We start from the raw sequence: 26,026 nt of genomic DNA on the forward strand, positions 1-26,026 counted from the left end.
CCAGCAGTAATAGCACAACACACTATATTTCAGCTGTGTCGTCTATTGTCCTTTGCCCGACTCGTCCTTTCTCTCTCTATCGTATTTCGTTTCGTCCAAAATTTCCACAACGCTCGAGGAATTCGAGAATCGGGCATGCCCACCATTGATCTGATTTCCTCAACGTAAAGCAAGCAAGGCTGGCATCAAAATAGCTCGAGTGGCAAGCACACACTGGCTAACACCTCGTACCCTCAAACACAGACAAGAACTCGCCTTTGCTTTGGCGGAAGTCCGAAGTTACCATAACTCTTAAACCGCCCCTCGGATCCAGCGAATGATAGCAGCAGCAATAGACAACGCTTTCTCGGGCCTGTTCTTTCTGCCTTAGCCAGTCACTGACGTTTCACTAAGATAATGGGTTTACAAAACAACGCAGCGGCGGTCGGTGCGCTCGTTAGTACAAGCCCGCCAGTCTCATTCCGTTGTTCCATATTTTTTCTGGGCTACCGCAATCCATAGAAATATCCAGCTGGAGCTGCACACATGATAATTTTTTTGTCTGTTACTTGAACTCATATCAGTAGAAAATAAGGGGAAGCGAAGGGGCACACTGTACGAAGTAGGAGTATAAGGTAGAGGAAAACAGGGAGTTACTCGACGACATTTCGCTGTCCCCATCGTTTCGGTAATGGAATAAGCCGCGGGATCTGGCACTCGACTGAGCAACACTGTCGGCTGCGAAACCAGGGGCAACAAGTGCGCCACGATAGTGGCGACATTGGCGGTACCATCGGTCGGCGAAACATCCTCGATGGCCCCGGCTGTTCCTGAAATAGTGAGTTACCGGCAAAGCGATATTAGCAGCTGTTGTAACGGCTATCGCTGACCCAGAAGTGATTAAGGTAGCTGCAAAGAGCTACGGCAGCGAACATAGTTCGAGCCAACACAGTCAGCCTCATAGTACATACACTGAGGATAACAAAATTCAACTAGGAAGGCCCAGTTAAGCGATGGCAAATAGGTGACGTTCTATATCAAGCATACTACCGCCATAAACCCCTAAAATGCATAGTTAGTAAAAATATCCAGGGAAAAAACACCCTGTTAAAAGTAATAATGCTAACTAAGCATTCTCGTGAAGAGTTGTGAGAATCCGTTTGTTCGGTATGGGCAATGGGTTTGCCAACCTTTGCGATCAGTTTTATTTTCGCAGTTGGATATCGCAGTCATTGTTGTATTTTGTTTGCCGTAATTTTATACAGAGTCCTTTAAAAGGTCAGCATTCAATTTGTAGGGTCTATTTTTAGTTTGTAAGACATGTGGAATTGCTTAAAAAATTATGACGGAGCTCATTGACGAACTTTTAAGTCACGGAGCAACCTAGGTTTTCATACAAATCATTCTATATCGACAAAATATTAATATAACTAACCTGGTCATTCGCGAAAAATGAGTGAATTAAATTGAAACTATATTAAAAATTGTATTAAATCATCTTTTGCCGGTGTATCTGTGCGTTTTATATGTGTTGTCTGATTCGGATCCCGGCACAATACGAAATTCGGTAATTGTTAGCAGTGATGGACGAATGTGTTTCAACAGGAATTTTTAGCCGCACGGCCAACGGTATCCTACTGCTCTGATAGTATGAGTTGCGTTTGACAATAGGATTCTACTGTATGACGCAAATTGAAGTGTATTCTTCAGAGTCACCATTTGATCAACGACTATCGACCCTTTAACCTTGGAAACTCCAACGATAGCCACATTCCCTCTCCCTAAGATCGGTAAGCAGCCATTCCGATACGCTTTGGATAGATATCCTGACGGGGCCGGTGGTGATGCCGATGTTCACCGAAGTGAAAGAAGGTCTGACAGTCAAGCGAATCAGAGCCAGTTGAGTTGTTCCCTGTGTCACCCTGCCGTGCTGTGTGTCTAAGCTGCTGGCGACATCTGTTGCATCCGGTGAAATGTCTACCGAATCGAATATGTCTACAGCTGGGTAGGTAGGTAGGATGATGCAGGCAATGAGGTAGCAGCCGATCAGGCGGTCACCTACGGAGATGAAGTTCGCCGCCCGTCGCTAACGTTTCACCGCTTCTACCACTATCACCACTGTTACAGCCATGGCATCGTGCCACCTTGGCGCCTCTGAATGCCGCCATGTCCTACAGGTCAGCTAGATGGGCGCTGAGCTGGCGGCTCTTGTACGTTCTGGGACAGAGATCACGCCATGGGTAAAGCAAACCGATGGTATGTAGGAGTTGCGACGAGATCGAAGGCACAGCACAAACTGAATTTAAAACGGACTCCTATTCGTCCCGATACTCGGTGTAGACGGAGCGTTTTCGCCCCCAGTCATCGGACTATTTCGCCACTGATCTCACGGTCCCACGCAATCCTGTAACTGGTCAAGCAGAGCCAAACAGCCATTCGACTATCACCCGTAACACCCTCTGCCAACGGCTGCTTCCGTCTCATCGATGTACGCCCCGTTTTGATCCCATGCCGCATCGTAAGCTGGAAACGGCGCAGGACGCAACTGGCCCAGCCCATCGAGTTCATCTTGTCGTGATCCAAACTTGAACCTTGCCTGGTTACCCGGCTTGGCCTGCGCAGAGACCAAGACTCTTGTGGAGAAATGGCATCGCTTCGATTTGTCTCCGTGAAGGCCGGGGTTTAGATTCGGCCCAAAAAAGTAGGACCAGCCAACCGGTCAATGTCTATTTAAAAAAAAAATTGCCATCTCATTCCAACGGAGCATTGCGCAGAAGGCGTCGTTTTCCATTGGATCTGTCGTGCCCTTCTTTTTTCTTTTGATAGGGTTGCTCCCATCTGACTAGTAGCTTCTGATGGCGCAGCTTCAGACGCGCAAATGCTGGCAGTAGCGCAGCTTCTCTCATTCATTCAGATCAGCAGATGGAGAACGATCAGACGACCAGCAGTGGTAAAAGCAGCGGCAAACCACAAGCAGAGTCTTTCGTAGAGACCATCCAACGTTGGCCAATCCTTGGTCGCGAGAGTTATCCACCGTTTTTCGAAGAGAAAAAGCGAATATAGAGCAAAAGAGAAAGACAGAAAGAAAGAGAGAGGAACCGAATATTACGTGACACGACACACTGATATCTCTGTAAGACACCCAGGACAACGTCCGTTTTCATGTTGGGCCGAGCTTTTCCACCGGAGGATTGCAGAGACTAGCGGTTCGTGTTGCATAGTGCAGCTGTCCATGCATTAGTAGTGGTTCCTCATCGACCTTCTAGACCAGGCCGGGCAGGCGTATGGGTGTGCATACGCATCGCAATGCGAAACCGCCAAAGCCAACAAATGTGTAGACCATAGCACGTGTCCCTTTGTCTATTAGCTTTCCCCGACTATTTCTTCCACTGTTATTTCCTTGTTTTTATAGTTGCAGCTTTGGACTTCGTTTTACCTGAGGCTAGTCGTCTGCTTTCCCGCTGCGGTTTTCTTCCCCTAACTCGTTTCCCTCTGATGACGTGTTTGCAACGCTATGAACTCGGAAAGTCCGAAACAAATCATTCAACTGATTCGTCGTCGTTACTTGAAGCTGCTTCGAAGCATTCGAGTTGCAGCTGCAGTAAGCTTTACTGCGACTGCTGCTTCTATAGCAAAAAGAGTTGTAGTAAACCTTGAGACCTTGAGCCATTGACATTCATGATTCGTGAACTCAAATAGTGATGGTCTACAGTTGCCAGCAAAAGCGCCGATAACGGCAGTTGGAACAGGTACACCCTGGTAGGGTAAACACTGAGGCAAAGTGTTCCTAAAACAAGAACCTAAGGGGCAACACGGAAAACTAGACGCTACATGACAGGCGCTCAAGCTGGAACAATGGCCGCAACAGCAATAACAACAACAGCAACAATGACAACCACACGAGTCCCGATCATTTCCCAAAGGACCCCGTCTCCGAGCAGATGGCTTGCTTGGTTGGTTGCTCATCGGTATCGCCTATGCCCATTACCAGGGTGGCTGACGAAAGCTAAACTTACCATCGGAACCTTAGAACAGAGCATAGCCGAATCGTTTGCATCTAGCAAGAGTAGCAAAGCAATACTGCTTGTTTGAGATAGATTTGATAATAATAGTAATAATGTCAGTATCTCCTTTCTGCAACAGTCGCATTGTCTGAGCGACATCCGACAATTGCTTGCTCCCGATACCTGCACCACTTTTACGATATGGCATCTATCGCTACAACGGGCAAAAATAGGAAAGGCAGAAGAACATCTGGAGATCGACGGGGTTCAGCGAACAGCGAAATAACAGAAAAAGCCCAAATCCCCTTCGAGGTCATATAGATGCGTCCACCAGTCAACCAACTAGTCAGTTACTCACCAGAAGCCCCCTTTTGTTTCGAAGTATAGCCATCGTTGTGGCAAGCGAGTAGGCAGGCGAGAACGAACGCGATATACTGAACCACCAAAATACGTGCTAGTCGTGCTAGCAATCCGGAAGGGTTGGCAACGCCAACCAATATGCCCTTTAGCGGCCAAATTCAGCATGTCGGTCTCGTATTATATGTCGTAAGACCCAACTACGGCGGCAAGATTTGCGGTAGTAAGGCTAACGGGTACAAAAGCAGTAACGGTCTGGCAGAGAGAGAAGAGGGAGAGGGGGGAGAGAGAAAATAGGCTGGAGAGACTGGGTTTGGACTTACGTAGCTTCTGGACCACTATGAGTTTCCAGTACTATAGAAGGGTGTCGTCGGTCGGGGAAGAAAGCCAGTAGGACAGAAGGAGTAGGGTTAGTCGGCAATAGGGAAATGGGCTAAGAACAGGGGATTGACAGACTGTGGATAGGTGGCCAGCATGTGTGTAATCTTATCCGTATTGCTGTCGCTGGCATTCCTTTCTTGCCGACGAAGGTTCGTCGCATCCTGTGTCTGACTGGGACAGGCAAGCAGAGAGGCCAACACCGAATGCAGGTGTCCAGTGCCGCTGCAGCAGTACACTGGGTGAGTTACGAAAGTAAGTCAACTATGCGGCTCAGCCTGGCTGGTTCTCCTTGACTTACAGTGGAGCAGATTTCTCTCTACTACTAGACTAGCGCCCAGGACAAACGAATCAAAAGGCGAGGATGCAACTTTGTATCCATATATCCATTTCCCCCTTCTGCACCTAATAAACTAGCCGTGGCCTCCTATCCACTTCGCCGTTTCGACGCTCGTCAAGGACCAGGATTAACCCAAGGTCAAATCTTGTCCCGATTCTCTTCGTCGGATCTCCGTATTCATTCCTTGCACATTTGCTCCAAGTGGCAAATAAATCGGTGTGTACAGGTTCTTCGTCGATCATGTACAATAATACATATAACGGATGCAATAACTTTTCATGTTTACAGAAATTATTTAAGGATACCTTTTACGCTAGAAACATAAGCTATCTGAGTAGGCAAACTCTGCGGTCATATTTACTTTACTAAAGGTTAATCAAGCTTAAACCGCCTAACAATTTTAAAAGCTGCGAGCTCTCCTACGAAAAAAGCTTTTTTTTTAATGTTCCTATTAAGCTAGGTTCTTTTATACGCGATGAGTTTGTTCACAGAACCTCAGATGTTGAAGGTATTCTAACCTCAACAATTAACAAAATGAAACAAGAGAAATGTATCGCTGAAGCACCGCACTCGTCCTACGCGTATCTCTTGATGAGAACATCCATTCTTGCGAAGTAACCCAAACTACGGCCACTAAGACACAGATGAAGGCCATTTGCGACCCGCACTCACCAAAAGACAACAGTCACATCAGCTTTTAGGTGGCTCGAAAGGGACTGGCGCTGGAGAGACAAGAAGATGAACGCGGGGCTGTTAAACACGGCAGAAACGATTGCTCTACACATATTCCTGGTCGATCCCGTCGTACTCCGGCTACAGAGAAGTAGATAACTGCCAACCCTCAGCCACCCCACCGACTCGGCCTTCATGACAAAGCTAACGATAACGACCATCCTTAGCACCATTTCGGACACCATTGCTCTTACGCAGTAAGAAAGTAATTCACTCTCGAAAACAAAGGGCTATTCGATGCTGGAGGGCTTTTTCAGTTAGTACGCGGCAAAATTCCTTTTCACTAAGGTTTCTCTACAGTCTCTAGCTACATTGTTATAGGAGTCAATTTTTACGAGACTGTCAGTTTTTACTTATCGTTAGAGTTGAAAGAATGAATACAAAATGCGTTATCCAAAGCATCATCTTTGTGACGTTAAATTATCGTACGGCAGGATTTTGATTTCAATTCGCTGACAGGTTGGTAGGCCTAAATGAGTGACTCTGAATGACGGTCGCCTGTCTTCTACTTCGTACAAGTCTTTGCTTATTATTTACGCTCCGGTCGGCGCTAATGAGTGTATGTATTTATGACAGTAATAGAACCTAACTGATAGACATACACATATACAGCGATGTTTGCGTGAGGGCATTCAAACGCATGGCAGATTACCTGATGCATTCAGTAAACTGATGTTACGACACTGTGGTCATCTGTTGCTGCTCTCTGCAAGTAAGCAGAGGAAGAAGAAGAAGAAGAAAGCCAAAGACTGTTTTCCTGCTGGGCCCGCTCTTCTGAATGACTATTTCAACGGATCGCTTGTCTTGACGTCGTGTTCGGTCTTTCCTGGATGGGTACGTAGGGCCGCTTTTGCAAACACAGCTTCCGCCACCGCGTTTACGGCTACACCAGCAGCTGCTGATAGTACCACCACTAGCCACAATTTCCTTTGACCTGATATCTGCAGCCGTCCCTACTTTCCACGTTCCCACGATCTCCCCGCTTAATGGCGGCTAGAAGAGGAAGCGGCCAAGCAAAGGAGGACATCATTAAAACGAGATGAAGCATCGCCTGCGCTTCAAAGTGCACAATATCAAAGCCATATATACATAGGTTTTCTTGTTCGCATAACAGGACGACGACGGCAACCACGGTCGGGCTAAGTGGGTGCGCAAGGCTCTTGAGGGTCTTGGCCGGCCTTGAAGTCTTTTCGCGCAACGGGGAAGAAAGGCCTGCGAGCACTTGGTGGTCCGTGGAGCCTCACGCTGCACAAGAGACTGAAGAGCTCCACTAGCAGTAGCAGCCGAAACCACTACAATAGCAGCAGGAGCATCGGTGACCATATTCATTATTAATATGTCTTTTAGTTCCTTTGGAAGCAGCATATAACGAACAGGGGCCAAACCCTGCGAAGGCGAGGTCGAGTCTAGCCACATGGAGGCCGGAGTAATGGATCGAATACGAGTGGAAGGATAAACTACGAAGACGAAGATTATGGACCAGCGGCTATGAACAACCGAGAGCCGAGGCAGGCAGGCAGGCAGGCAGGCAGGCAGGCAGGCGAGGCGCCAGCTACTGGGAAGTAACTGAAAAGTATCTTTTTTACTTTATTCAGTTAAATTGTATAGCACATCGTTTCCTGACACAAGTCGTTGAGTTGGATGGTAAGCGAAGGGCTTCGGCCGCTGTTCGCTGTTGACCTCTGGACATGCCATCGAGATTTGTGCATTGTGTGTGGAAAACGGATTCTTCTACAGAGATCTCGTCGGAACTAGCATGCTTAGTTAATTCGAGCATGTTGATTATGCTTATATATGGGTATCAGCGTTCAGTAGGCCGTAGTGCAAGTTACCCCATAAATGTAAACTGAGAAATTTTCTTAATTGGGTTCTCGTCTTATGTTTTTAGGTAAATCATATCTCGTTAAGCTTACATTTGTGACAGCCCAAAAGTAAGTATTTCGTACATATAATACTTGCATTCCCTTAGTATATATCTTACATATATGATTCGTAAATTATTGCAGTGCTACACGTTTCTGATATATTTTTGGGAGGCCAAGTTTAGACAAGCAAAGTAGGGATTAGGCGATATTCCGATTAGAGTTACTACATGATTTATTGAACTTGAAGACGAAACCGAGTCACTAAGCTTTAAAAACTTCAAATGAGATCTGTTTAAGATCCTTTTAGGATTGTACGGGTTTGAAGCTGTTTATACAACATCAGGCATATGTTGCAGTCGTACCTTAAGTGCCAAAAAATGAGCGACACAGTTATTATTATTACGATTATTATTAGAATGCTCCGCTTTGAGTGATTCTTGTACCATGTTTACTATAGATAAATTAGATTTACCGCCGAAGCTTTGGCTCTCTTTGAATTAGAATAGTCGCCAGATTCAGTCGGCGACTTCCTACCGTTCATACTCTGTAAATATTCATCGAGTGTTTTAGTGCAAAAAATCTGCACTGAATCTTACTGGCTGCTTCCTGCCGTAGAATGAAGCTGTTTTAAATTCTATGAGTAAATGCTTGTATGTACGCTCCTTGCCCAATACTGAATAGGAAAACCTAGCCTTAAAAACCATTTGTCACCTCGTATTATGCGATTATAAGACGATTATCGTTCCAGTTCGGTATTGAAGGTTGAATTTTTTAAAAGGCGACAGCATTCTATATGATACCCATTCAATGAAACGAATATGAAGCCTACTTATTTATATAAGTAGGTTTTTTCAAAGCTAAATGTACTAGTAGGACTATTCTATAATAGGTTGTTTAGATTAAACAAGCACTGCAGTGGGATTTAACCATGAGAGTACGACGTGCAGTGAACAAAGTTGTCTGAGCCCCTTCTGTCACTAAATGTTTACTTTTAGCTAGGTCATAATACGCTATTCATTTAATGAAGACTAATTTTCTACGTGCTTAGCAAAGCGGTTATGTCAACACGTACAAAGGTCGGGCGTCACAATTACTGTGACAGTGTTCATTGACGATATCATCACATCTATACCTGAGCTTTTTCTAGCTAAAGTACGTATCTAGTCATAGTAAGGCATCCAGTTAAATGAGAGGCCCTTCAACTGTGCCGCTCGGCTATTGTTGGCCAAAGTCCTCGTCCGTAGCATTCGATAGTCTTAGGACTTCTGCGTTAACGAGAGGTAAGTGAGCGGCCATCGTTACGATTAATGGGGGCTTAAAACCTTCCGTCGATGCTTTCCAGCTCAAGGGGTAGGAAGACGGGTCATGGAACTCAAAGTACACTAAAGACTTGACCCGAACGGCCAATTTTTTTTCTGCTACTCAGTCGGCCCTAAACCGCTTGTCTTTCCCTTCTCCCATCGTCTTAAAGCTGTCGGGCCTTGATCCAAGCTCCCGGAACGCCCCCTTGCCTGCTGTCCGTACTAAGACGACGGTTTACTTAATGAGATCTCTCACTGAATTGTGCTCGTCGCCGCCCACAACTTTCACGGTACCTCTCACAATGTGAGTGTCTGTTAGTCTGCATGCTTCGCGTGCTGGTAGCTGTCGGACCTCTTCAAGTGACACAAACCCCTATTTTCCGTATTTTCTCCCTGGCTGCCCGTTCTCCATGTGCCAGCTCCTATTCCTCGACGCACGCACACGCACAAACAAAGACGAGTATTCGTCTGCAGGCTCATCCTCCGCTTTTCGCTTCCTTCTCCTCGTGTATTTCAAGTCAAGTTTCTCGTCTTCCGTTTTTTCCGCTTCTTTTCACTGAAGCTCGACACGGTCGAAGCTCTCAGTCACTCATTCATCGTCGACCTCTGCGCAAGTCGTATTCCGGCGTTGATACAGTTTCTTGCGTTGCAAAGGTCGAGCGCGTAATTAACAAAAAGAAAGAAAAGCTCGCCTGCGGATGTAGCGAGGCCGCTTAGCGCTCGCTATCTTCAATGTCGATGTCGGGCTGACCGTCCATTCACCATCGTCGTCGTCATTATCCCGTTGAACTCGGCCCATGACAACATCAACTGTGACGTACGAACGCTCGCGCCAGTGGCCGAGTGAATGACAACAGAAGTTGACGACAGGCAAAAACGGGAGTGGGCAATACAAATAAAGGAAGGTCACAGACAGGTATCGTGAGTGGAGCCGGCGTCGGGCACGCAAAGGAGCTGATGTCTACGGTTTTTAGACGAAGAACATGCAGCGGCAGGGCAGTGCAGAGAAAGGGATGCGGATAACCAGGGAATGAATGTGATACAGCATTGTTGACGTTGTCGCTTCTTTCGGTGTCACGCATTCTTAAGGCGCCATTTTAGCCGAGCAACAGCAACGAAATAATAGCATATCCCAAGCTTCGTTCTTTTCTTGTCATGGGATCGTTCACGCATCCACCTGCTGATTATAGGCTCAAAAACAGTTCTGCACTATCAAGCGGTCTCAGCAGAAAAACGATGACCGCCTGCTTCGGTATGGGGTTTTTTTCGTTTGACTCAATCGTTCTATGGGGTTCATCCGTTTGTACGCGGAAAGCGACCGTCAGCCTCGTCGCTCGGTTACTGCTTTCGTCAACTTTCCACAACTCGTTCAACAAATCACCGATCAGATAACTATTAAGAGGCAGCTGTAGCGGACTTGTTTGCGACGTGGCTTCCTACAACGATCAGAAATTTAAAAGCTCATTGATGAAGCTGCGCACGAATGCTCGGCTGAAAACCAAGCACCGACCTATTCATCTCAATAAGGATATACTGCAGTAAGAATAATTGCAACGATCACCCAGCAATTTCGCTTCTTTTCCTATGGGGAACAATTCACATAATAGCTAATTATGCACACAATCACAAGTCGAAAAATTCACGAATGTTTTGCTTGTTTTCCTAGATTGTAGCCTTATTTTCTTGTGCTTTAGATATTTACGACCGTGAATTAAAAAATCATCCGACGCAAATATTTTAGTTATTATATTTTTTTAGCTGTATGTCATTGCACAAGTTGTAGGAAGCAGTATTTTTCCCTGCAGAAAGCGAAACCTTTTTCTTTTACATTTGAATTTAACTTCGAATGAAGTTACAGCTTCCTAAGATATTAGTTAACTGACAACATTAGGCACCTTTAATTTTTTGGACAATATGTTTATATAATAGATTATAATCGAAAGTGAGGACGCCTGAGAAAACGACATAACAGGTATGTCTAACATTAGGTCAGAGAAGGCCGTACCCAAAGTTGCTTGAGCTGAGCTATGCAACCGGATAGCAAGGGTGTATAACGTGCAAAATCAGCCATAGTCCGCGCAAACAGTATTGCATAGTGCTCTGACACCACTTTTTTAGCTGGTAGAATCCGTAGCTAAATGCAAATAGCAGACGGTATACCGAGAGCTCGCCAGCGATCAAGAAGCATTTTTCTGATGCGTCCTTTTTCTTTCGCTAACCTCTCGTTCTCCGCTCCTGTGGGCAGATCTATACGAAGTGTCTTCTTGCCCTGATCTGTATATAGCGCTGCCGAAACGCAAGCCTATATTTAAAGTCCAAGAAGACTGCTCGAATTATTGATCTTGTACGCTTGTCTTCTGGTTTGCCATGCTAAACTTCGTGCCACTTTTTGTAGCTTCAATGCAAATCGCTCGCAATACATGACGGCTGATCTAGTATGCGTAAGAGAGTCTTCGCACGCTTATCCTTGCCGGTAAGTCCTCTCTTCCTTTCATACTAGTGTTTACCGAATGACCTAACTTGTGAGCTTCCGACCAACCAATCGAGTACCAGTAGACTGGGAACTTCTTCAATATATATATATATATATATATATATGTAAATGTGTTGAATACTCCGTCCAAATCCAGGATCTTTTTTATGCATTGTTTCTAAAACTCTATCTGAACTAAAACACACATTTCAACGAATATTTTTACATGTGCTAGAAAAATCATTCCCGACGGTGATGTTTATTCAATAGAACCATCATTAATCGCGATTATAATTTTATCTTGAAATTTAAGCCACTCACTTTCAGAATATTTTTTCTTTAATTTGTAAATAATTTTTAATAGTAACAATACGTACAAACAATATCACGATTTTACATCGCTAGTTAGCGTCGTTTGGATAAACTACATACGAAAAATACCAGCCAAATTGGATTTTGGCCTGACACCGGGCCATAAATAGGAAAAGTACAAGAAGTCAAAATGGTTAGAAAATCCAAAGGTTTAATCATTGAATCTTATCTGAACGATCCAACTCTAATAATCTTAGTTAATTTTTATATAAAATATTCAAGTATATTAAACATTATCTTTGATCGATTTAGATTAATTTTCAAGTCGTACCGTAATTTTAATAAAAACTGGCGATAATGTTGATTTCATTTAGTTGACTTTCGCGCGAACTCGATGCCCCTCTATTTGTTGGGTCTAGAATGTAAGCCATAAACATCTGTCAGCTTCATCGAGATTAGGATATATATACATATACTTGCAACGACTACAGTAGCAGTGTACAGTGTATAATAGCAATATTTACGATATATCTATAATATACAAAAACGTACATTTGGCTTGGCTTCATCGGGAAACTACTTCTCAATCATTGATTCATTTTAGCCTCGACTGGAGATCGATAAAATCACACTTATATGGGGAAAAAGTTCCTGGAGCAGACTGTCGGATATAGTGTCACCGGATACGAATGGAACAAAAATCTTGCGAATTTTTTATGTAATCTGGGCTTTTTCTATGACGCGTTCCCCGTATTCAAAGATAACTGTTCATTTTTACAGCTCTAATTAAACGATCATGAATCGTAGCTATCTAGCAAACCTGGTTTTAGATCGCGCTTGTATGATACAACAAAACACTGACCAAAATTTGACGATTTTTATGAGAACCTCTCGCTCGATTATCTATCTCCGTCTCACCTATAACTACCTGTCTATATAGTTCAGAGAAGGCGCCACAGAGGATAGATGCTCAGAGTTCTACCGGCAGATTTAACGAAAACTTTACTCTCATTGCTATCAGATGATCTTCTGCGATCTTTTAACTTTACTTGTTAGAATAGTAAACGCTCATCTTAAAAAAATGAACAGAAATAAGTAGAACTATCAGAAGCGTCAACTTCGATCAGTCTCGCAGGATTACATAATCCGTGAACGTCTTATAGAATTATAATGAATTATAAATGTGATAGAATAACTAAAGAAAGCCAGTTTTGCTTGTCAATAAAGTATACTGCATTTTTTTTTAAGTTAAGTTTCTCATCAAAGCGTCCCGCTTATTTGGAATATATTTGCTGTTGGAAAACGTACAGTCTGTCATTGATTACGTCATTTCTTCAATCAGCCATTTTTGAGCCTCATCATTGTATTCCGCTATAAAATAACTGTAGAAGCTGTAAAACATAAAGCATATAACGATAACATTTTCGACGTAACCGTTTTGGCTTTACGTTATTATTACTCAAATCTCTGTATGTTTATATTTTGCCGCTGCATCGCATGCAGCGTGGCTTAGGCAGTACCTATCCTTATTCGTTCCATAAGGCCCGGTCAAATCGAAGCCGGTCACCAAAGGAGGAACAAGGGCAGTAAGATAGTATTACTAGTTATATTGATTACCATCTGTTTTGTGGGTGTTCAGACGGCGCAGGCGACGAAGATACCTCGTCTCCAAAGGCGTTCACGTCTCTGTATGTGCCTACGTTCGAACATGTCCCTATATGTACATATGAACGTTTATACGTATACGTGTAACGTTGCCACTGGTCTGCTTACCTCGCAAATATGTTACCGCTTCATTTAGCAATGTACCAATAGTGTGCTTATAGAAACACCCGCGAGAGTAGCTGTGGTAACAATGCGAAAGAGAGTTAGCTGTACCAGCGTCATGGATAGTGGGGCGTACAATACGAGGAGAAGTCGTAAACTATCACCCCCACAGTGCCTACATAAGAGCATACGACGTCACACGCGTCATGCATTCAAGTCTGCAGCTACTATTGTATTCCGTTGTCCTCCCGTCCTATCACATGGATCAAATCTGATCTTGAGTCTGGTTTGTAAGCGGAACAAGGCTGACCGCAACGGCAGCGCTCCGGGATCTTCTTCTATGCATATTCTCGCGGTATGGACCGAACAGCGGCGCGGAGTCACTGACAACTCTTTTTGTCAACGTGTTGCCGTCAAAGCTAGAGATCCATTCTGCACTTCGGCCTTTGGTCGAAAAAGATCAAGCCAATGAAAAAGCAAAAAGAAGACCAGCCTTGACTATCGTAGAACGGACCAACTGGATGCCGGAAAAATAGGATATAAAAGGGAATTTTCATATCAACCTTCTGCTGCTACAGCTTCATCAGACATTCTCCACTCAGCCTTCGTTTTGACAGAGCAATGTACAGTTATATATTCGATGGAACCGGTGTCCTCTCAAGAGGAGAATCACTTGCTGAAGCCGGCATTCGGTGCGCTTTGTGCGCAGATGTGGGCATAGATGCTAAAAAAAGGAGAAATGAGAGGCGGAACCTGGGAGGGAGTAGGAAGCGCACAAAACGTAAGGAACATATCATATAGCTTCATCAAAAGTTGCTTATATATTTGTTTTTTTCATTTCTATTATTTATATATGGCTGAGCTTATAATTTGAGCAGTGTCGTAGAGTTAAGCATGAAAACAAATTTGATCCTTTGAGGATCTCAAAAGTGACAAGTGTAGACTCCGTTGTGCATATTTATGATGTTTCTATTTTTTTAACGAACTGTGTGTGAGGCAGCATGGCAGAATCGATTACAAACAACGTATTATGTAAAATTTTTCGTAGAGAACATTTCTATTGATTATTATTGGATACCTTTCATATTAAGACATCTCTTTACTTGACTAATTACCTTCCATAAACGGCTTGAATTATGGGCTGCAAGAAAGGTGTTAGTAACTCAGTATTGTCCCATATGCACGCTCTAACATAGCTCTTTTTCGTGTGTTACGAAAGATAAAATAATTATAGCTTCCTTGCTGCAATTTGCTGACACTTCCTGCAAGTCCGCAATCTTAGGGAATCTAATAGAGACAACGGAAGTTGACATAGCTCGAGCTAACGGACAACGCTAACTATTTTTTATTATTGATGATTTCTCTTGGTTTCTTACATTGAGAAATCGATGCAGATGGTACGCTAGCTTGATCGTATTTAGGTCGTAGCAAAAACATGCCAGTCAGGGTGTGTACTACTAGCTCAATATTGATAGACAATTAAACCGCTAGCAGACAGCCGCCAGTTGTAAACTCAAGTACGAGATCGAAGGACACGCTTGACCTGAGCGCGGTAAATTGTCGTACTCCGAGAGCCGATGTTTGTTCAATAGCACTTGGCTCTTTCTTGGTTCACAAAAAAAAAAATGCGTTTGGGTAACGTTAGTTTGAACGGAGGTAGCCGATCGAATGGCCGAAAAGCGAACAGCGTGAGTGACTCTTCGCTGCCAGGAAGAAGTGGTTCACTGGAAGGACATTTTAAGGAATGTCAATATCAATCAGTTTAGAGGAACGGCCGAGAAAAAACCCAGAGTCGACGGAATAACGAATGACAAAGAAATTAATGGAAAGCAAATCATGCGAAAGTAAAGATGGAGACAAAACGAAGAAAGAACACAGATGGCATCGGCGTTAGTAGAGGCAAACCTGAATGCAGATAGAGAAAAGACGAGGTCTTCTCCCTAGAGATGTAACCGGGAGCAATAGCGAAGTTGAGCGGGACTTGGGGGATCCGATGGAACCGTAAGCGATGCAGCGAACCGGCAAAGGAACTGAGCAAAAAACGAAAGGAGAAATGGAACGCCGATGAAAAGTATTTTACTTCATTCTATTCCTACACGCCATCTCGCTCACCTCTACAAACGAACTCGTCGTATAGTCTCCATCGTCGCTCTCTGCCCCATTTGACCCTTTCTTTCTATTTCCTAAGCCCGATACGCCGTGGCTTCAATTTATAGAAAGACGCACAATCATCGACGGCTGGACTGTACCAGCAATTCCTCTTGTTTCGAGCTTAACAACGAAGAGAACATATTAAGGAAGACTGACTCACAAAAATCTAACTTTAGGTAAACCCTCAGGACCCAGCGGCAATTCAGTGGAGCGCCAGTAAGCCCAGTCTCTACGTGCCGTCAGTACTGCGATAAACAAACTGTGTAATCTCATTCTGATGAAAAAGCGCAATTTTGTTTCGACCTCCCAAAATGTAGGGTTTATAAAATTGTTTCTGTTATTATTATGAAAATTATTTTGAGCAGAAATTTATCGACACAGAATACCATTACTATTACTCAGCAAATCCTTTATAAAACATCAAATTTACATGCTTAGTATAATTCTACACTAAATTTGCCTAACCTCGGTTGGATATCATCTCATCACTAGCATGCTTACAAAGCCTTGATTGATATTGATTAGTTATCGGTCGTTACATCCGTCAAGAACACACTCTTAAAACTTTTGCAGTGCACTTTATTAGAACATAAAGTTTTCATTTAAGTAGAAACGACGCCATGTTTCATTGCTACAAATTGTTTATTTTAGTAGACATAAATGTATACGTGGACAAACATTGTAAACCAAATATGCCCAGAACAAATGACGACAGGAGTGAGAGTTACTATTAAGTAGACAGCATACAGTCACATAAAAAAAAAAAGCAAAAAGCATCGTACAAATTTATTTTTTCAAACTATCAATGGAGTAAGTTTTCGATGTTGATACAAATGTCTTTGATTAACTTTGAGTTCGCGAGCAGTAACATACTTCTAATTACTTTACCCATTTTAATTATCACTTAATTATATCGAGAATCAACGTTTGTTTCACGGATGGCCTTTGATCGGTGTTAGCTTGCTGTTTTTTGTATCGAAAGGAGCCATCTAAGGACTCTATCCATGGGGATATTGATCTTTTACACGTGTGTCACGTGTTGTTTCAGACGCAGATTCACTTTCCTTCATACCAGCTGATTTACTATTTATGCAGAACAAGTAGAGCAGTTTTACCTACTGCCCCTTTAGCATACCACATAATTCATTGTGTTTTTATAACACAATAAAGTCAATCAAGATTAATGAAAATGAATCCCCTTAATTTAAAAGTTTTGTGTATTTGATGATAAAATAAGACTTTCAGCTATCTAGCTAAATGTAGAACTAGCTAACATTAATAGGCTCATTGTATGTAGTTTTTATGCTACCTTGTCGCAAATCTATTTGCTAAAATTTATCAGCGTGTCAAATAGTTTACTGACCTTTTAACCTATACCTGAAGAAAATCATTAGTGACAGTTAGTTATTTTAAGCCCTTTATAATTTGTACGCATCTTCTAGAGATTCTAAAGCGAATTTTTCAGATTATAGCTTTGCTAATACACGGCAATCTGATGAAACATATACTCAGATTCAGAACCTTGAAACATAGAAGTTATAGGATTTTATAAAAATTTAACTCAATGGTACAATTTAAATTTTCCTACCTGAAATAGAAAAGAAAGTTGTCTGTTGGTAAATCTTATGCTTACTAGTTCAATAGGATCGAATACCCAAGACGACACTTGTTGTCTTCAAACAGCCCGTAAAAAACTCAGGTAGACAAAAAAAGTTACTCGGCTTCCAAAGACGACGTGCACTTGTGACAGTTCAATTGCAGAATATGGTTTCTTGGATTTGCGATCAAACTGAAGTGACAATCCGTCCGCCTTCTCATCATGTGTTACTGTTTTGTTACTGTTGTTTTTTTGCGTTAGATCATTGCCCGGTCAGCATCAGGCTAAAGTTGCAAACGTGTTGCGTACGTACTTAGCTACGTTGTTGTCATTCCGGCCATTAGTAGCTCGTCCCACACTTGTAGGATAAAGGGACACGAGCTTCCGCGGTAGAGTAGATGGACAGGACGCTACCCCAGCAATGCTTCTCAATGGAAGAGGGGTCCGCCTTACTAGGTGGCACGAATGGCACCCCTCCAAGTTGAGGCTAGTCAGTGCAATTCTTATGCGGTACATGCCTCCAGCGCCTCTATGCTGTTGTTGGCTGAAAAACGAGGAGAGTGAGAAAATGGCACGAAATGCGAGGACCGTGTGCTAACTATACGAGGGACCAGCGAACAGTAACGCTGGCTGTGGGGGTGGCTAGAAGAAGCGCCGGTTATCAAAATGACTTAGGGATGCTCTAAAAAGTCACTACCACGCCGATCCCGAGCCTCGTTTTAGTTCACCATGCCCTTCTTATCCTTTCACGAACCCTTCAGGGGTAACGCAGTATTGGCAACTAAGAACATAACTCGCTGCTACTCGCTGTCCAAACGACTTCCGGCACGTCTTGTAGCAGCAGAAGCTTTGGCTTCTGCCTCTAGCCTCTCCCTTTCGACCCACGAGGACGAGCCTATACGCATTTCGACCTTTTCGTAAACTGCTTCCGCAAGCCTGTAGTAGCCGCGTTAATCGTAACAGAGGCTGATACCGATGTGTGCACCAATCCACGCTGGCTTGATGAGCTCAGTCGCCTCAGACTCCCTGTCCCGGGTCCTTAGGCACTCTTGTACAGCGTCTTCGTCTCCTGAGATTCGGGCAACAGGACGACTAGTGCCGCGGTCCCTTTGCAGCAGCACCTGACTGACAAAGAAGGATCAAGAGTGATTGCTAACTGACCACTGCTTTGCTAGAGTACATCAGACACATACCAGAAGCTGCGATAGCACGTGCCATTCCGATCTCCTTTCCAAAGCTACATTTCTCAATTTTCTTGTCGAGTAGTACTAATAGCTTACGTATTCAGAGACTAAAACTTCCCGTTACTAATTGAACAAATATGGCATTATTGAACATGTGATACAAACCAATGAATTTCGCTACCAAATGTGTGGTATCAACCATTCATAATAAGCTCTTATATATTCTAAGAAACAAAAAACAGATGCTTCCCTCTATACAAAACAAATCTTTACTTTTTGGAAAAGGGGATAGGTGAGGAGAAAACGCTCTTAGACAGTAGACAAACATATTTTAATGTCTATCTATTAGATCAGGAGTCCAATCAATACGCAGTTCAGGTTTAAACAAAGTAATAGTGTTAGGTAAGTGATACAATAATTGTTATGGGTGATATAGTGAAGGCCTTTTGAGGTCCGCCAGTCATTTCCAATATCAGAAGGCTCTGTTTCGAAGAAGTTCTCCAACCATACATTGAACCCTTGAAGCGTGTTTAAGATAAGACTACAAAGGTTATTTCCCAGCTAATGGAAAAGTTAAAGTCCATCGGCATATAATCCGGAAAATATGAAGGGTGCAGCAAAAAAATCCTATTCAAAATTTGAGAGGGCACTTTTGACTATGTTTTTTTTGTGCGTGGCCTCGCACTTAGCTTTGGGTAGCATGACCTACTCACAATTTTTTTAAATGGCCAGTTAATACAACTGGGACAAATTAAGGTGTCGATCAATTGTCTGCTCCGTAGAAAGCGATTCCCAATAAATCAGGCCCTAGGTTTACGAAACACAAACCATAACCTTCTTCGGCTGAAAATCCGGTTCAATTTTAAACCTTGACTTCTCTCCTAGAGTCACCCGTTCGAATATCTGCTTCATATTAGTTCATAAACACCTTTTTGCACTACCAATGACAATTCTGTGCAAAAATCAGTTACCAAAGTTGAATAAGAATCAATGCCGAGAAATATGATGGGATGCAGCGTTAAACCGTAATTCCATGTTAGACTCAAAAGAGCTACCCAAATTCCAAGTTTCTGAGTAAACCCAAGAGACTTAAAATAGTTAACGACAGTTATGTGGTTGCAATTCATCTGATCAGCCAATTCCCTATTTGCTCGTCAGTTCTCTTCCTTCAAAAATGTCTTCAGATCGCCGTCAGCAAGCTTAAGCTGTCGGTCAAAGTGAAATCATCCTCTAGGTTCCAGGTACCGTTCTCAAATTTAATAAACCATTTTTGAGCAGTTTTTTTGCGATAGCGTGATTACTTTGCACAAGGCTGTTTGGACAGCGTTTGGGCCTCGACGAAATCCAGAGTAGAGAAGGCGTCGAGAACGCACTTTCTTTCTACCGGGAATACTCATCTTCGAGGAGTCCTTTGGAGCTGAAATCGCAATAGCAACCCAACACAATATTGTTACAGTAGTTCATAGAGCAAGAAGAGTGTTTACGAAGGTTTATCATAAACGATTAGTAACGATTAATGCGAAAAAAAAGCTTCTTTAAGGCTCGGGAGCTTTATTTCCGACCTAATATATAAAAAAGTTAATTTCCCAAATAAACCAAAAACACTGAAATTAATATACATGATATAAAATTGTGCGCATGTAAATGTCTACTTTAACTTGAATTTGCCTTAAAAGTTTACCACTCAACATTCCAACGTCTAAAAAAACACAAAGCTCATTGCTGTAGAACTCATCAAGCTAATTTAGTTTCGGCGAGCGTGTGTGCGTATGAGTAACTAAGTGCAAGTGTGCTTAATGTAGATACAGATACGATTTTCTGTCATGTTCCAACACAATTCTAGCCCGTTGACTTTACTCTTTTAGGAGCTGGCATTCCTCGTGGGAGTGAGATTCCCCTCCTTCTTCTAAGCTTGAGTGTCTTCCCAACTTTGTATTGCGCTTCATACGGACACTTGCTACAGGCGATAAAACAAGACAATTTCACTGACTTGCCAGTCCCGCTAGCTTCGGGAAACGGTGAAGCAAACCAGAAGAAGAGAGCCAGAGAGCGCGAGAGAGAGAGAGATAGAGCAAGAGAGAGGGGAAAAACGTTGTCCTGTGTTATAGAAGAATACTGGTACTGTGATGAGCAGGATAGGCCACATCCAGAGCCAGTCGCAGGATTTCTTTTAATTTGTTTTGTCTGTACCCTCGCCCTTGTTCCCTTTTTCCAATTCCGCTGTACCCCTATTTGTCGCACAAGTCAGCATCCACCTTTCGTTTGTATATTCTCTTCGTTTTCTTTGCTCCTGGCTGGCTATCTGAACGGCTAGCTTGGATTGCACCCGTGTCGTCTTCACAAGACAGTAATCACAAACCGAGCGACCAAGCTACCGACCGTCCTTCCTTTTCTCGCGTATTCCTAGCTATGTACGTACTGATGTAGTTCGCAATAACAAATTCATGAGCAGTGAGTACAACGAATCCCTGCTGCTGCCTTTTCGTCAGCCGTTCTTCACTATCGTCATCGTAGCCATCTTGTTTCTTACTATCCTTTATCACTTGGACTCTGTTTCATTCTCTCTTTATGCGGCCCGCTACTTGCCTTGCGCTGTCTGCTTTCACGATCGTGCTTGTCTTCGTCAGTTGCGCCCCGTATCGTGCCCACCCCGTATATTCTGCACTGTATCCATGTGCCCACCATTCATTACCACCTCAATGTCGTTACTGCTGTTGCTACCGCCGCTACCAAAGAGCTCACCTCCTCAGGAATTCCATAAACCAGAGACCCGAGCGAAGTTACAGGGCGTATACACACGCACAGATACACGTTGTCTCTTGTCCTCTCTTACCGCTCCTTCTTTGCCCTTACTCGCACATGGGACGACAGAACCTAGCAAAGGTTTGAGTGTTTATACCGAAAAATTCAGACCAAGTATACGAATAAGCGAGGAGGGTTTGTTTTCGTTTCGCCTAGGCCGTTCCCTAACTCTCGTATAAGCCCTCGCTACCCCGCCTTTCCCACGTTTGTTCTCCGCGAGCCTTCGAGAATGAACTCTCGCCTCCCCTCTAACGTCATCCCTTTCGACACCTCGACATTGCTAGGCAGTCAGCGGGACGAATGCGAAACACGCGTATGTAAGTGCGAATGTTTGAATTTTAAACTCCGCTGACTGGCCGGTCATGTACTAGGCTGCCCGCAGGCGCTCAATCCCTACTCCACACGCAGAACAAGGGAAGCAAATCGGACCTAGTTGAGGTAGCAGGGTGAAGACTAGAGAGGGATGGATGGCTGGCTCGTAAGAGGATCATGGTATAGAAAAGACGCGTCTGTCAGACATGTCGATTCAATACACGCGAGTAGCAGCACCAATAACAGGCGCAGCAGTGGCGGCATAGTCATCATTTGCTCTTCGCACTACCAACGTTTAACGACAACCTATCGGTCTCCGTACTCACATGTTATCACTCGTTAAAGACTTCAGCTTTGCCCACCTACTGCATTTCTGGTTTCAGCTCCTGGGACTATACTCAGCCCAAGCTTATGGCCTTTTTTCTCCATGTTGTTGTACGATTAGAGGCAGCTAGTGTATTTACGTTCTGTATATCGAGCACAGGCGTACCTAACCAAAAGAGTGTACACAATATCTGTTGTTGGGTCCAACTAAACCGATATCAGGGCACAGTTATTTAGGCTTCCATTAAAAAAATTGCACTGATTTCACTAACCGGAATAGCAAATATTAGGAAAATTATAGGGAAATACACACTTGAACGGATGTGTACTGCAGGTGGCGGCATGATAACGAGGATTCAATCTAGTAGAAATACAAAGCTTACGCGATACTGACATGCTTAATAATGGGACTCTATCATACATAGGTTAGTATGGAGCACGAAAGTATTACATAGAAGGTAAAGAGGAACCAGCCAAAAAAATAAAGTATTCAACATAGAAGTTAATGTTCTTACCGACAAACCGAAGTTTGTAGTTTGATTAATACACTGATTATAAAACTTACGTCTAAATATGAGTCATTTGTTTTAGATGTTTGACACTTATGGCAAGGATTACACTCTTCCAACACTTTCTAGGAATAAAATAATCGGACAACATTTGTATTTTTTCAAACTACTGGTCTATGATAAAGCCTACAGTTAGTTTAAGTGTACTTTTTGTGTTATATATGTTTACAAGATAGTATAATATGTCGAACGGGAATATATTATCCACTCTGAGACCAGACGGAAGCCGTCCTCTATCTAACCGTTTTCAACGATACTCCATCTTTCTCAGTGGTTTTTTGCCGGCATTAATATTTTTAGCACAGAGACAATCCTATCTTACTCTTTGGTAAGTTTTTTTTTTAAATAGGCATTACAAAAGCACTTTGAAGACAAGCACGAGAAAAGAAACATGATTCGTTTGTAAAGCCCCGTTCGTCTTGTTCGACATACTACAATTATGCCCTGAATGCAAATCACAGCTTTGACAGGGTTTCTGAATTGGAACAATGTCAGATAAAAGTGCTGACTTTTCTCTCTATATCCCTATAGAAATCGCTTTCATATGCTAGTATTTGCTATTTATGGCGCTTTATTTTAAGATAGGATCACTCGAGATCAAACCGTTGGCCATGCATTTTCCCTATCCCATAGATGCTTTCACTCACCAGCCCCGGCTAAATCTGAGCTACGTGAACGATTGGTGCGTCGCTTCCGGAAAAGCAGCGGGCATCACTCATCTGCGGATTATCTTTTAATTTAATTTTCCCTTTGCTGTGTTCGGAGAGAGTAATAGAAGACGAACAAACGCAGAGACCGACAAAATGGCGAGGCATCGACAAAGAGTATCTATGCGTTCAGCAGTATTACATCTCAGTTCGTCAATCTAAGGGCATGAAAGGCGTCAGACGAAAAGAATGGTTTACCGTTATAAGTATTTTATTCACAGCAATCTGAGGGTTGTAGTGTTTGATATAAACGAACAAAATATTCCCTATGTATATTGGTCAGTGCATCACTACCGTTCCTGTACCTAAAACTGTCCTATTAAACACAATTGAATTGATGACAATTTTTCGTTGTATTGTTGCAATAAAAGAAGGGGCGTATGCAGATCATGTTTAGCTAATGCGGTTTGTTGGTTTTCTTAAATATTATTCGCAGATTATGTTAGGAATTCATGTAAAGGCCCAGGGATAAATACCTAACGTCCTAATCGACGATTTAGGGAGAACTGTCGTAAACGAAAAACCTTTCATTTGGTCACTATTTATTCATTCAAACTTCTTATACGTCTGCAAGAAACGCGGCGATTTTTTGGCTTTAAAATAAGTGTACTCGTACACTCCTAGATATTTGTGACTACCTTCCATGTCTTCTTAAACCCGGATCGATCAAAGTTCCACAAAAGGGTTCAATGAGGCTGGCGAAGAGCCCTGTGCCCCACCTCCGCACGAACGGAGACTGCTTCGGTCAGAAGATTACAGGATACCAAGAAATCCTCCTGAGCTTCTTGAGTCTTTTCCTGGCTTGTTTGCTTCCATTGCAGCGGACGGCTATCGCTGTAGGAGTGCTAGGAGAGCCATTTGCAGGGACTCGGCAGCTGCGGAGAAGCGAAGGCAATCCGTCAGCTGCTTTGCAGCAGGCTAATTTCAAACAACCACGACGGCAGGACGATCAGACAAACGACGGCGACAACGACTACTAAGAGAAGGCTTGAAAGGATCCTTGTATATTATAGAAGAGTAGCAGAAGCTTAGATGGAGGAAGTACTCAGGACATACCGGGAAACAGTGATCAGGCTAGGAAAGCAATAACGACAACGGTTGGGCAGACATATGCCTTTATTTCACGAAGTTAAAACGATATAGCTGAAATGATAGGAAATGCTGTCTTTCAGCCGTTGGTAACCGACGACATCGGCCGAATGAGTGCTACAGCGAGCCCGCAAAGCCCCTGCGAGTCCATGATTCGATCTAAAGAATTGGCCGAGTAAACAGACAATGGACTAACCCCTGATAGGGTTGCCGAGACCGGGAAGGGTGCACGCAGGCAGAACTGCAGTGGAGTATCCTCTATTGCGATAAAAGCATCGATGATTCTATACAAAGCGGACCTTGTTCCAACTTCATGAGCTGCTCGACTCGCCCTCGTACACCCGTTCTACCGCCCTGTAAAGTGAACCGGAACTACTTACTGACAGGAATCGTTAGCACCGCTCCAAGAACCTAAACCGTCCACTGGCCGCAAGATCTTCAAAATACGGTTGAGCACCGTGAAACCATAACTATCTATCATCATTAAATCGAAAGTGCTTTTCGTCGTCTTTTTTTTATTACAAGTATAGGTGGGATGTTTATTTTCAATGAAGTAGATTTTATATTGTTAAAATTACTTATCTAAAATACGATATTTGTAAATGAAGAGATATTTGAGATGAAAGCAGCCTCCATCAGGCTATTCGCACGAGCATGATAAATAAAACCAGTTGGAAGGGTCGTAGACAGTATTTGCGTGTGAATGAGTCTTTGTGGCCCATAATTATGTGGATGCGTTCAATAAATGAGAAGTGTGTATGCCATAGTCTAAATATGCTTTCTTTACAAGTCTTTTCCGCAGTTACAATGTTCGTATGCGGTGTTTCCCACAAAGAGGATTCATAAAACTATGACGTTGGACTCGCTCGAGCTGAGCTTGTTGAAACTCTTTGCTTTTGTTTTTCGCCAGAAACAAGACCTCAAATACAATGGGGTCCAATGTACACTGGAGTTGAGGCAAGACGTCAATTACTATTTTTTTTATTGAAAACAGTTGTTATTTTTACAAAAACAAGTGTTAATATGTAACCGCAATGGAGAGCACGTTAGTTATTCATTTAGAAGTTTACTCTCTTACGTTGGCTCTATTCAAATAGTGTTTTCAAAGTTTCTGGCTAATGCTCTTTCGCAGTCATTGAACCGCATGCGCAAACACCAAGGTGTTCGTTGAAGTGTTTTTTTGAATAAAGGTAGGTATCAACTTAAACAAATACGTGTAATGTATTTGCGTTAATCAAAGATACTTCTGCCTTCTTAGCCTAAAGGCGACCAGGTGATATACATATTAACGAAGCAATTTTTTTTAGTACAAAGTCTTTCTATTCTATAAATGGTTGGGGGGTTATGTGTGTTAAGAAGTACAATGTTTGAAGTTTAAAACTGGCAAAACGAAAAAATGCTTAGTAAAGACATCAGCTTAGTAAAGAGCTTGCTCAGCTGTAGAAGTCCGACGCAAACAAGACGACACATTCAAACATACCTGAACTTCTAAATTTAGTTTGGCCGGTGTTAGAATCGAGCTTTTTATGAATGAATATATCATGCCACCGGTTCATAAGTCCTTTGAGTCATGTGAAAATGATGTATCGGTGCACAGTGATAGGCCAAGAAAACGCTCGCTTACAGCACACTAGATTGGGCCAGCGATAAAGGTCCTCCTTGCCTGGAAAGTATCATTCTCGAGCATGACCTGCTGTGTGTTATACATAGTGGCATTTTTTTTATAGAGTTAGGGACGCAGTGCGGTTATATCATGTTCAAAAAGACACACATCCAGCCACAC

The 26,026-nt window shown here is 43.0% G+C and overlaps 2 long non-coding RNA genes across 2 annotated transcripts; both read right to left on the reverse strand.

The window, feature by feature from the left end:
- Positions 1-18,686: 18,686 nt before the first annotated feature.
- Positions 18,687-21,632, reverse strand: LOC147758914 (uncharacterized). Its single transcript, XR_015318494.1, has 2 exons — positions 21,183-21,632; positions 18,687-19,857 (listed from the first exon to the last, which is right to left on the reverse strand). It is a non-coding gene; the product is annotated as an uncharacterized LOC147758914 (long non-coding RNA).
- Positions 21,633-24,252: 2,620 nt separating this feature from the next.
- LOC147758915 (uncharacterized) lies at positions 24,253-25,937 on the reverse strand. The gene is made up of 2 exons (XR_015318495.1): positions 25,724-25,937; positions 24,253-24,597 (listed from the first exon to the last, which is right to left on the reverse strand). It is a non-coding gene; the product is annotated as an uncharacterized LOC147758915 (long non-coding RNA).
- Between the last annotated feature and the right edge of the window lie 89 nt (positions 25,938-26,026).

Source organism: Varroa destructor, unplaced genomic scaffold (genome assembly GCF_002443255.2).
Source record: "Varroa destructor unplaced genomic scaffold, Vdes_3.0 BEIS01000001.1, whole genome shotgun sequence".
NCBI lineage: Eukaryota > Metazoa > Arthropoda > Arachnida > Mesostigmata > Varroidae > Varroa > Varroa destructor.